This window comes from Aulonocara stuartgranti (assembly GCF_965226115.1).
Source record: "Aulonocara stuartgranti genome assembly, chromosome: 3".
NCBI classification, from domain to species: domain Eukaryota; kingdom Metazoa; phylum Chordata; class Actinopteri; order Cichliformes; family Cichlidae; genus Aulonocara; species Aulonocara stuartgranti.
The window spans coordinates 18456435-18469597 of NC_138941.1; the positions used below are offsets into that span (position 1 = coordinate 18456435).

The 13163-nt window shown below is 39.4% G+C and overlaps 1 protein-coding gene and 1 long non-coding RNA gene across 2 annotated transcripts in view; one reads left to right on the forward strand and one right to left on the reverse strand.

Annotated features, from left to right (window-relative positions):
- Positions 1-13163, reverse strand: part of LOC309700493 (uncharacterized protein) — a 2098293-nt gene that overhangs the window by 167225 nt on the left and 1917905 nt on the right. The window lies entirely within an intron of this gene.
- Positions 9431-11377, forward strand: LOC309701501. Its single transcript, XR_014275013.1, has 3 exons — positions 9431-9941; positions 10058-10161; positions 10266-11377. It is a non-coding gene; the product is annotated as an uncharacterized lncRNA (long non-coding RNA).

The window sequence follows — 13163 nt, forward strand, 5'->3', positions numbered from 1 at the left end:
AAAATGGCTGCTGTATCAGCTGGTGTGCTATATTACTCTACAATTGTTCAGTGTATTATGTTGTGTCGGTTTTGTATTTCTGTTAGTCTGATAATACTGTACAGACAACTAACATATTATTTCTCGTCTTACACTTTCAGGAACCTGACTGACATCTGTGCTTTGCCTGGTAGGTGTGCACATATTGTAAGAGAAGTAGACCAACATAAAAATATAATCTGACTAATATAAGCTGTAAAGTGATGGGTTCAAACTTTGTGCTAGACCTTTTAAACACAATTTTATAATAAATACATATATGTGCAGCTTAACAATTGGGCTAAAATATTTTTGATTAAACATGTGATTAGTTAACGATTCACTCAATCATATTTTTATTTAAAAATATTATTATTGAATTAAATATTTATTCTTTTAAAAAATACCTAATTATGCAACTTTTTTGCACATGGCAGCCAACAACAGTGTAGCTTGAATATTTGTTTTGTCCTGTTTCAGTAGTCACAATTACCATGTGATATCATTTTAATAAAATTATAATTTTTTTCTTGTTTTTTTGTTCACAGTGTGCAGAAGAAGAACAAGGACCAGATCTCCAGTCTTCTATCTCACATCCCAACCCCCCAACCCCTCTATCTTCTGTCCTACTCCACCTGTTGTCTCTGCCTTCTTTCCATCTGTATTTCACCCTGTGGTTTGTGAGAAATTTTGCCAAACCAAGAATCTTATTGCGGTTTGATTTAAAGCCGTGTCTCTCCTGCTCTGTCTGTTCTCTCTGCTAAATTTTCTCTCTACCTGTTTTTCACTCTTTGGCTTGCTGCTGAAAAATGCACAAGCCAATAAAGCAATAAAGAGTGCATATTTTGCCTCAACCTGAGAACAAACTGAACAAACAAAGAAAACTCTGCGGTTTGATTTCCAAGCCGTGTCTTTCCTGCTCTCTCTGTTCTCTCTACTAAATTTTCTCTCTACCTGTTTTTCACTCTTGGCTTGCTGCTGAAAAACGCCAAGCCATTAAAGCAATAAAGAGTGCATATTGCCTCTACCTGAGAACAAAACTCTAATTCACGGTTTGATTGTGATTTCCCAGCCGTGTTTCTCCTGCTCTGTCTGTTCTCTCTTCTAAATTTTCTCTCTAGCTGTTTTTCACTTTGCGCTTGCTGCTAAGTTGTGCCAAGCCAATAAAGAGAGTGCATATTATTCTCTCGACTGACAAACTGTCAAACAAACAAAGACATCTGTTTCTGAGAAATAAAAACTGAAATATAAAGACAAAGAAAGAGTGTGCCACTCTTATTTTATAAACATATTTTCTAAAGACTAAGAGAAACACTTGTGTAAAAATGCCAAGGAAGCAGAAAAAGTCACAAGCTGCAAAACAACGCTGGAAGAAGTTCCATGAGTTTCACAGTGTGCCAACATGTGAACAAGCTGAGTGTGATTTTCCTCAGTGCTCTGCAGAAGACAGTGTGTCTGCAAAGACCAATGCTGATGTTGTCAAACAGGCAGGTCAACATGTTCCTGCACATGTACAACAGGTATCCTATGCAGATGCTGTAAAGAGTGGACTGCAGCATGAATTTAATGAACAACATGAGGTGTCAAGTGCTCCACAGGTGGGTTATGCTGATTTTGTGAAAAGAGGCCGTCACAGTGATGTGGTAGGACGATCTCATGCAGAAAGAGTGAACCTTGAAAACCAACCCTCTGTAACACATGTCTGTGCATCTCACAGCCAGGCTCATCCTAAATATGGAGACTCCAGAAACAAGCAGTGCACATGTAACTCACTCACATTTCTTGCTTTCCTTCATGAGAATGAAAACATGTCTACAGTTGACCTTAATCTGGTCTTGGATAAAGGTGATATGATGTACAAAGAGGCCAAGAAAAGATTTCCTAAAAATATTCATTTGGCAACCGATGAGCTGCCAGACAAAGTTGATGCTCGCTGGTCTATGTATGATGTCGACATGACACAGCCTTCCCGGTATGGGACATTTGAAGAACCTCCAGAGGAGGCAGTAGATACCTTTCTCAGCTTAGAAGCAGGACTGAGCTGCCTGTTGTCAGATGTGCAGTATGCCTTACTGATTATGAGTGGATTGTGTATCGCAGTGTTCAGATCCACATCAGGCAAATATGGTTTCTTTGATCCACACTCCAGAACAGCCAGTGGTCTTCCTCTACCACTACAGTCACGTAATCGTGGCACAGCAGTGATGCTGAAATTCACACTCCTCAGTGACATGATTAAGAGGCTCCAGGATTCTTATGAAATGGTGGAGATATCACCCTCTTGTAACTATGAGCTGAAACCTGTGCAGCTCTACAACATGAGCACAGTCAACATAAGTGATACTATCACAGACACAGTCTGCAGACCAAGTGCCACTGCTGTGGCACCTACTCACTCTGATGAAGCAAACTCCTCTTCTCCAAGGAGAAACACAACCACTGATCTTACTGAGATCGCTCAAATGTCCATTTGTACACCACTGGTAAAACAACATGAAGTCCAAATGACTCAGTTCACATCACATGAAGATCCTGAGAATGAATATACTAATATACCCACTGAAGAACTATGCAGTGAATTAAATTTGCTTCCATCAAATGATGCTTTTTCATGTCAATCAAATGCTGCAATAACAAATGTTGCTGCCTGTGATCTTTCTGATATAGTTTTACAAAAACTGAAAAAAGTTAATAAACACCAAAGGCGCAAAATGAAAAGAAGATTAATGGCATCAGAGAAACAAAGATATAAGAACAAAGAAAACCAAAAAAGGAAAGAACGACAAAAGTATGCTTCAAACAAAGACTACAAAGAAAAGAAGAAATCTTACGCAAGCAAGGCATATAAAAACAATCCTGAAGTCAGACAGAAACAACAACAACGATATATTAAAAGGCTATATTGTGAGAATGCTGAATTCAGACAAAAACGACGCGCCTATATAAGAAGACTTTACTGTGAGAATGCTGAATTCAGAAAGAAACAAAAAAGTTATGTCACTAAAAGGTATCAAGAAAGCCCAGAATTCAGAGAGAGACAGAGATCTCGAGTGACTCAGCGTTATGCACGTGACGATGCATTCAGAGTGAGACACAGACAACTGATGAAACAACTAATGCGAGACAGGTATCAAAGTAATCTTGCATTTAGGATTATGCACAACATGAGATGTGCAATGAAAATAAAAAGGAAATACAGATGGGTGAACAGACAAACCCAAGAGAGTGACAACAGTGTGATCAACGAGGCCATATCTGTGTTCAAATCACAAATCAAAGTTGGACCATCATACCCATGTACTGTGTGTTTCAAGGCTTCATTTCCAAACCAAGTACGACCCTGCAGAAGGTCAAATTATGTCAAAAACCCACATATGGTTGCAACATGTTTGACAGGAAAGTATGTTCATGTTTGTGATGAAAACTGCAGAAATGAGCAGTGCAATGTTCCCGATGAGAGAAAGAGAGAGTGGATTTGTCACACCTGCCACGATCATCTTAAAAATGGATCCATGCCAGCACTTGCTGTTGCCAATAAACTGAATCTTGCTGATATTCCAGCTGAATTGTCTGATCTCAACATACTGGAGAGACATCTCATAGCCAAGTGCATACCATTTGCCAAGATCATTCCTCTTCCCAAAGGCAGACAAAGAGCAATTAGAGGAAATGTGGTCTGTGTCCCATCAGAGGTACAGGAAACTGTTGAAACACTACCTCGATTGAGAATTAATTCTCAGGTCATGAGAGTAAAATTGAAGAGACGCTTGTCTTACAAAGGTCATCAGCTGTTTCAGACTGTAAGCTGGTCTAAACTTGTGCAAGCACTGCATAAACTCAAGCAGATTCACCCACAGTATAAGGATGTGAGCATCAGAGATGATGCTGAGCTGTGTGATCCAACACTTCCTGATGAAGATGAGGAGGAGGAGGAGGATGAAAACATGAATGAGGACGATTATGATGAGGCTGATTTAATGGAAATTGACAGCTGTGAGAAAAATGCACTGAGTGAAGCACAAAATATAAATGAACAGGATATTGACATGTTACCCTGTGATGGTGAACAACCACGTGAACAGATGACAGATGATTCAGAGCAAGCAGATGGACTGACTAATGGTGGTTTTGCACTCGAGTCCTGTTTGCAGCCCCCTGATGTGGCTGAGGAGATATTATGTTTCAGTGAAGGAATCTACTCTGTTGCTCCTGCAGAGAGAAACAATCCAATAAGTTTTTTCAAAACACCTAAACTGGAGGCCATGGCCTTCCCTGTGCAGTTTCCTACAGGCCAAAACACACTTGATGAAAGAAGGCTGATCAAAGTATCCCCCAGTGGGTATTTCAAATCAAGACTTTTCTGCATTGATGATCGTTTTGCCAAAGACACAAACTATTTGTTCTTTGCACAGTTTGTGACTGAAATACACTTGGCTACATCCAGCATGACAGTACAGTTAAGGAAGGCAAAGCCTCTGACCAGAGATGGTAGAAAAATAACCTCAGGCATGTTACAAGATAAACATGAGGTGGAGAAACTGGTGCGAAATAAAGATGCAGTGAGATTCATGCAGCCTCTGAGAGGAACCCCAGCCTATTGGGAGAAAACCACAAGAGATCTTTTTGCCATGATCAGACAGTTGGGAACTCCCACGTTCTTTTGCACATTTTCAGCCGCTGAAATGCGCTGGCCCGAAGTGATCGAGGCAATAACAAGGCAGCAAGGTGAACAAGTGAATTTTGAAGGACTCGACTGGTCGGCAAAGTGTGACATACTGAGAAGCAATCCTGTCACAACAATGCGCATGTTTGACAAGAGAGTTGAAGCATTATTCAGAGATTTACTCTTATCTCCCGCAGAGCCACTTGGCAAAGTCATTGACTACTTTTACAGAGTTGAGTTTCAGCACAGAGGAAGCCCACACATACACTGTCTCCTGTGGGTAGAAGGTGCTCCTGTGTTTGAGGAGGATGATGAGCAAACTGTTGTTGATTTTATAAACAAATACATCACAGCTCAGCTGCCTGATCCACATAAACAACCTGAACTGTACAAGAAAGTAACAGAAGTGCAAAAACACAGTAAGAACCACACAAAGACGTGCTTTAGGAGTTTAAGCTCCGGGTGCCGTTTTGGTTTTCCCAAACCACCCTGCAATGAGACAATGATCACAAGACCCAGTGAGGATGATGCACTGGAAGTAGAAACGGCAAAGAACAAGCTCAGACCACTGAACCAGCTGCTGAATGAACCTGAAACTGCTTCCATGAGTTTAGAGCAGCTCTTGGCAAGATGCAAGTTGACACATGCAGAATATGAGCGATACCTGAATAAAATGAACACAAGGAGTACGATCATACTAAAGCGTGATCCAAAAGACTCTTGGATAAATGGCTATAATCCACATCTGCTTGAAGCCTGGAACAGTAATATCGACATAAGCTTTGTTTTAGATGCTTTCGGCGCTGCAAATTATTTAATGAAATATATATCAAAAAAAGAGGGCGGGCTATCTGAGTACCTGAAAACTGTCATTGAGAACTCCCATAAGGACAGTGTAAATGAGTGCGATGAAATGAGAGCCGTCATGCAGGCATATTCAAAGAAGCGAGAGATCAGTGCACAGGAGTGTGTTGCTCGTGCATGTGGTCTTCACATGAAGCAATGTTCACGTGCTGTAATATTCATACCAACAGATGATAATCCTGTGAAAATGAGTCGTCCCCTGTCAGTTCTGGACAACACAACACCTGAGTCTTCCAATGTTTGGATGACATCTTTGAATGACAAATACAAAGCCAGACCTGAAACACCGGAGTTTGAGGAGATGTGCATGGCAGACTTTGCTGCTACTTGCAGGATTGTCTATGGCCAACAGACAAAAGGTAAAGATGTTTTGCCCCTTCTCAATGAGATGGGTTTTGTGCAAAGGCGCAAAAACAATAAGCCTGCTATCATCAGATTTCACCGCTGCTCACAAGAAAAACATCCAGAGCAATATTACGGAAGACTGCTTAAACTGTACCTTCCTCATCGTTCAGACCACGAACTGAAAACGCCATCTTTGCCAACCTATCAGGCTTTCTATGGTGCTGGCTGTGTACAGCTGCCAGGTACTGACCGTCTTGAGTACGTGCAACACATTGTCAAAAGAAACAGAGAAAAATATGAGAAAAACAGTGAGGAGATCGAGAGCGCTGTTGAGGAATATGAGCAGAACAGAGGTGTGACTGACGAATGGTGTAATCTGGCACCTGAATCAGATCTCGTAAGGTTGCCACTTGTTGAACAAGAGAGAGAGCGAGACAATGAAAAGGAACAGGAAGATGTGCCCGACTACAGCCGTCAGGCTGATGCTTCAACAGAAGTCAGAGCCATCAGGGAACCCCCTGCTATTGATCCCACATTGTTACGTCAGATGTTTCAGAATCTGAATAAGAAGCAAGCCTGCATATTTTATGCAGTTAGAGACTGGTGCATTAAAAGAGTCTGTGCTCTAAATCCAGAGCAGTTTTTCTTTTATATTAATGGTGGTGCTGGAACAGGAAAATCACATCTTATCAAATGCATCTACTCAGAAGCATCTAAGATACTGAGCAAAGTGCCCAGATATGCAGACGACGTTGACATATCAAAACCCACTGTCCTGTTAACTGCTTTCACTGGGACTGCAGCATTTAACATTTCTGGAACAACACTGCATTCTCTACTCAAGCTCCCGAGAAGCTTAAAACCTCCCATTCAGGGACTTGGCAATCAGCTGGATGAAGTCAGATCAGAACTTTTGAATGCTGAAATAATCGTCATTGACGAAGTGTCTATGGTGTCAAGACATCTCTTTGCATATGTAGATGCAAGACTCAAACAGATCAAAGGGACTCGGAGACCCTTTGGAGGCATGTCAGTCATTGCTGTCGGAGACTTCTATCAGCTACCCCCAGTGCGACAGTCTAAACCTCTCTGTGTGCACGACCCATCCGAGATCGACCTGTGGCGGGAGCATTTTCAGATGATCACTCTGACCGAGATTATGCGTCAGAAAGATGATGTTGTCTTTGCTGAGATGCTGAACAGAATTCGTGTAAAAGGAAAGTTGGATGAGCTTTGCGAAGCAGATAGAGATTTGTTGTTACAGGCCATAACTGAACCAGCCCATTGTCCGACTGATGCGTTGCACATTTTTGCAACTAATAAAGAAGTGGATGCACACAACTCTTCAACACTGGCTCTGCTCCACACTCATATCATTGACATCCATGCAGATGATTTTAGAAAGGATCCTAGAACTGGCAGAATGGCACTTCAAGACAGACCATTCAAAGGAGGTAAAAACGAGTTACCAGACACACTGAAAGTTGCAGAAGGAGCTCGTGTCATGCTCACCAGAAACATTGACATACAAAATGGTTTGGTTAATGGAGCTTTTGGAATACTACTTAGAGTAGTTCACTCTGAAAACGACCAACACATCATCAAGCTTGGACTTAAAATGGATAATGAGACATCTGGAAAGAATAACCGCACACCAGCAGACGACATGGTGTACATTGAGAGAGCAGAGGAGAATCTGAAGCAGAAAGGAGTGGTACGAAGACAGTTCCCAGTGAAGCTGGCCTTTGCATGTACAATACATAAGGTACAGGGTATGACAACCACATCAGCTGTTGTCTCTCTTAAGAGCATTTTTGAGCCCGGCATGGCCTACGTAGCTGTCAGTAGAGTGACGTCTCTCAGTGGACTGTATCTTCTTGATATGGAGGAGAAAAAAATATTCACCAACCCAGAAATCACTGCAGCACTTGAGAACATGAGACAAGCCAACCTTGATGACATGATGCCTCTTCTACACGTGAGACAAACCCTCAGCAGGTCAGAGGTTTTCACCATTGTTCATCATAATACAGAGGGACTGCCAGCTCACATTAATGACATCAAAAGTCACCATGAATTGTGTCTAGCAGATGTTTTGTGCCTAACAGAAACACACCTGCGGGGCTCTTTTGTCGCAGAGAGTCTCCACTTGGAAAATTATAATTTGTTCAAACGCAACAGACACCTGTCCTACACAAACTTTCCCCAGATGGCTAACAGAAGTGGTGGTGGAGTTGCTGTTTATGTGAAAAGTGACATTCAAGTGCATGAAAAACAGTACATCCATAATGTAACTGACCTTGAATTTCTGGCTTTAAAGGTTGAAGCACCAGTCAGTGCTCTGATTGCAGTTGTGTACAGACCTCCAGACTACACTCTGAGGCCATTCCTGAAAAACCTGGTAAGCCTATTAGACTCATTGGAGATCATGGACTGTCATCCCATCATAGTTTGTGGTGATTTTAATGAGAATGTTTTATCCAGTGCAAACAAACCAATCCTGGAGCTGTTTGAGTCTAGGGGATACGCACAGGTCATCACTGCCCCTACCACAGAGAAGAACACACTGCTTGACCTAATTTTCATTTCTCAGTCAGATCGATGTCTCCATTCTGGAGTCATGAAGACATACCATAGTTACCATGACCCAGTATACTGTGTATTGTCCTGTGATGATTCATGATCTAGATCTTTGAATACAGTAAGTAATTTCTATATTTTTGAATGACTTAAGAAAGTAGAGCGATATTTAAAAGTTGACGCCCTGCATTGCAGTATAATGGTTGAATTGTTTACATAAAATACAATTACATGAATTAAGTAATGATATCAGTAAAAGATGACAATTTTATTTATTACAGAAAATCTAAAATTCACTAACAGTAACCTATAAATGTCAGAAAAATCAAATATAGCAGTTTAAAATGAATAGTGTAGGCATATCCTCTCTGCAGCAAGGCTTCAACATCCTGCCAGGCTGCCCCAGTCTCACTGTGGCTGGGAGGGAGGGAGGGTGGACCAGAGGATTGCCCACACAACACATAAATGTTCAACAGCTTCTTCATTGTTTCTGAGAGAACAATAATGACTAAAGGTTGCTTTTTAAAAAAACAAACAAACAAACCTAATTACAGCAATAATGACAGTTAAGCCACTTTATGTGTGCCTCTATTTTGAAATACTATTTACAAAAATGTTATTATTTGGTTTGTTATAAACTTTAAACTTTTTCAAAAGTATACGATTATATTTTTGGACAAATTTTTCTATGAAACATAAATTTTTATGAGCTTTTATCATGTTTCGGCCAGTGCATTTATTAGGGTGGGTCTGGGTTGATAACTGCACATTTCTGGCCAGAAATGTTTCAGCAGTGTTACATATGTAGTACATATGTTACACTTGCTTTCTGTTACCAGCTGATACCCTACATTTTTATAGACATTGGATGGTGTGAGGTTGGGGAGTTGAGTGGGAGGGGGGGGGGGGGGTTACGGTGGGAGTTGAGGGGGGGGGGTTCCATTCCTGTTAGGTTTCCTTTGTTTTTCTTTTTTTTTCTTTTTAAGAGAGACACAGTCCTCCTGTGTCTTCTCCAAGCTTCACATGTAAGATCCAACAGTGTGAAGCACATAGCAGCTAGAAACTGTAATGCCACAGATCAGAGAAACTTCATCATCACCATCTTCATTGCCATACGATCAGAGCGTGAGACTTCACATCTGGAGCACAGGAGAGATTCTGTGATAAGTCTTCCTTCTAGCTTGTCCCACAAGCAGTCGGTGAGATTTACTAACAACAAAAAGGGTTAATGACATTATTTCCATGAAAACATGTATTCATTCTTTGTAAACTGTTTAAATTGTGTTTTCACTTGACCTTAGGAGTGTTAGAGTGTATTGTAATGTCTGTACTCAGGTGTTTCCCTCTGTGATTCATCCCCTTCAGAGCTGAGACACTCAGGACTGAACAGACTGCACAGTTTCTGTGACTGAGCCTTCTTTGAAACCACACATGATAGAAGGGCTTCATATTTGCAGCAGCACTACTACAGGTATTCAGTTTATTACAGGATGTGTTTGTTTCTTAGGACCAGCTCTGAGTGCACACTACCTAACATATACACCTTTCTGTTTATTACAAACCAACTACTCTGGATCATACGGCCAGTTGGCAAGAATGTTGCTGCAGGAAAACATCCCTGGAGATCACCATCATTGTCAGACTGACTGTGCCTCCTCTGTGCAGTGTCAAGATCCTCCCTAAATGAGTGTGTAAGTTAACATTTTCATTATTTTATTCCCTTTGATAAGACAAGTATCACTGATATTTACATTTACAACTACATATGTTGCTATTTTCTGCTCTTCTTTTAAAGTCCTCAGCTATCCTGCTTCTGTGCTGCTTGCCACACATCAAACACTGGCCGGATGACAGGGAGGATCCACTCTGAAGTCACTGGACATGATGAGGATCATATGGGACTTCATAGTTTCACAGAAACGTTGTGCTCTGTGATTACAGGTTTTAAATGGATACAATGACGGCCTCTCTCTGATCAACAGGCTAAAGGATTGTTTTCATTGTTAGTGCTCTGTACAATGTATGCTTATTTAATATTTCATCACAGAGCAAACCTTTATTTATTTAACATATTTTTATTTTGTTTTAATGTTGAATTAACTGTGGGGATTTTTTTAAGTGGGCACTCGGGATGTCATATGACCAGAAATGTGGTAACTGGTATTCAACAGTATGGAAGAAAAAATCTGCTAAGAACAAAACACACACAAAACCCCCCAAGAAAATTCAAATTCATTCCATGTAATCCAATCTAAAACATTTTAAACTGCTGAACAGCAACACAAACAGTGTTAAAAAACAGTGTTAACAGAATGATTATGATGATCTTGTACCAAAGTTTCAGGTCACATGGCACACCTAGTGTGTAGTGTGGGGTATCAGCTGGTAAGTATAGTTTTTTTCGTATTTGTGTCCTTAGAGTTTAGATAGATAAAGCCTTGTGTATAATATTTACTTATAATTTATAATAATGCTTCGTGTCTGAGCCCAGGTTAAAACAATGTGTAAAAAAAGCATTTAGCGGCATGGCTGAACAATGCTGTAAACTATTGATACTTATTTATCCATGTTCACAAAAAGGACTAATGTTTTTATTTGATTATTTGCATGTGTTAAACTGTGTCACCACCTTAGGCTTTCATTTGAGTTTACTCAAAAATCTCTAATACAGTTCTCTTTTACCACTGTGTGGACTCTGTTTACATTAAAACATAAAGAAGAATGAGTAATAAAAAGACATGTAGACAGATCAGAAGATTAAGTAGACCGATAGAAACAGCTGTTCAGCCATGTTTTAAGAAACCAACACAATTTAAAGGTTCAGGAATGTGGTTTTAAAAGTTGAATTTTCATGTATTTCATATGTTGCTTATTATTTTTTATTTAGTTATTTAATTTTGTTATTTTTATTTATTCTACTAGTCCTTTTCAGAAAGAAGCTGTAAAATATGACTTAAGATTTTTATGTTATTTTCTATGACATACAAAACAAATTGATGTATGTAATACTATTAAACACGATATACACATGTGTATATGGCTGAAAAACATTATGCTGTATATTAAAGTTTGTATTTTCTCCAGAATGTTTGTTCATCTTTTAAGTTCATTTCAATTAGAAGAATATGAACTTTTAATATTCATTCAGAGGTTTTCTGACTCTAAATTTTCTCTAAATTTAAACATTCAAAATTTTTAGCTTAATATTCAGCAATTAATTCATTTCAGTGCATACATTCAGATTCAAGCATTCACACTGCAGTTTCTTCAGAAAATGCACTTTCTAGTTATTATTCTATTTTATTATTATCTATTCCGTACGTTTTTTGAAAGCCTACTCCTTCAAAACCGTTCAACTTAGAAAAACCATTCAAACACCGTTAGATTCCTATTCTTTTGGACAACATTGCTTCTATTTTTCTCATTTTTAACATTTATATTTTTAATTTTATTCAACTTTTTTCAACAAAAATTTATAATGTATTTCAATGGGGAGACCCTTCAAATTCTCATTCAACTTCCTCCTCTTTAAACTGTATCTACTTCCACATACATTGACATAGAGCCACCATTCAAACTTTAAAACGAAGACAAGACATTCAACTATTCAACTTGTATTTATCTTTTCAATATCTATTATACTTTTTCTTCAGTTCCAGTTTAAGTTTCATGATGTTTTTTCACCCGTTTCAAAGTTTATAATGGGTGTGTATGGGACGGAATGTTGGGGCTAGAGTGAGACAGCTCAACTGCTAGAGTGAGAGGAGCAAAAAAATTAATCTTAAAATCTTTTTTAAAACTGCTGCTGTGTCCGCAGCGTTTGCTCTACAAGTATGATTTTACCCTCAAAACGTAGCCATCGCTGTCCTCTTTCATCCAATGTGTTTACTATTGTCCTAGGTGTTATGGTTCTTTCATAAATGTCACCAATGCACAGCCTCCTCCCTCCAACTCTTCCATAGACTCTAATGTTAAATTGGCTCAGAAGGTTGGTTTGAAAATCAGAAGAGCATGGTGTCTTTCCACTGTCACCACGCCCATATAATAAGCTCCACAGGCATGAAAACTGAGAATTCAGTAGACTAGAAGCTGCTGTCGCTCACGGTGAAAGAATTTTGTCAATACGACTTGTACTTTTAATTTGGAAACGATTTGTTTCGGCCTGACTTTTCTGTTCATTTTAAGCAGCAAAAGTGAGGTGCATGTCTGTGTCGTGTGTATGGAGCCATTGGGTGCAGTTACTATAGCAACCAGGCTCACACCTGCCTGCTTAACGAGCTCTCTCTCACTCTGCCAAGGTTAAACCTAAAAATGTTAGATTGTAGTAAGATTAACTTTTTCAATAGTACAATAAGACAGATTTGACAGGGTTTTGCCACAGATTAATAGTTTGTCACTAGTTAGTATATGCCAACTAAGTAGAGCATTGTGATTGGCACAAAGGTTTTTCAGATCTGGGCAGTTGGAGTCAGTTGATGACTTCAAAATCATCCTTTCTGACTGGATAATTAAAGCTCTCAGCATCTATTGGTCTGTAGTTAATTTCCCCACCTTTTAACTAACGTTTAACTAATCTAATCTCATTTAATGTTTCTGTTTATAGTCTGTATAGTTTATCTCCCCACGAATACACTCAAAGTAGTCTTAAAATAAAACCCACAAAACAGTTCAAGATTTAATACCTTTTATTTGC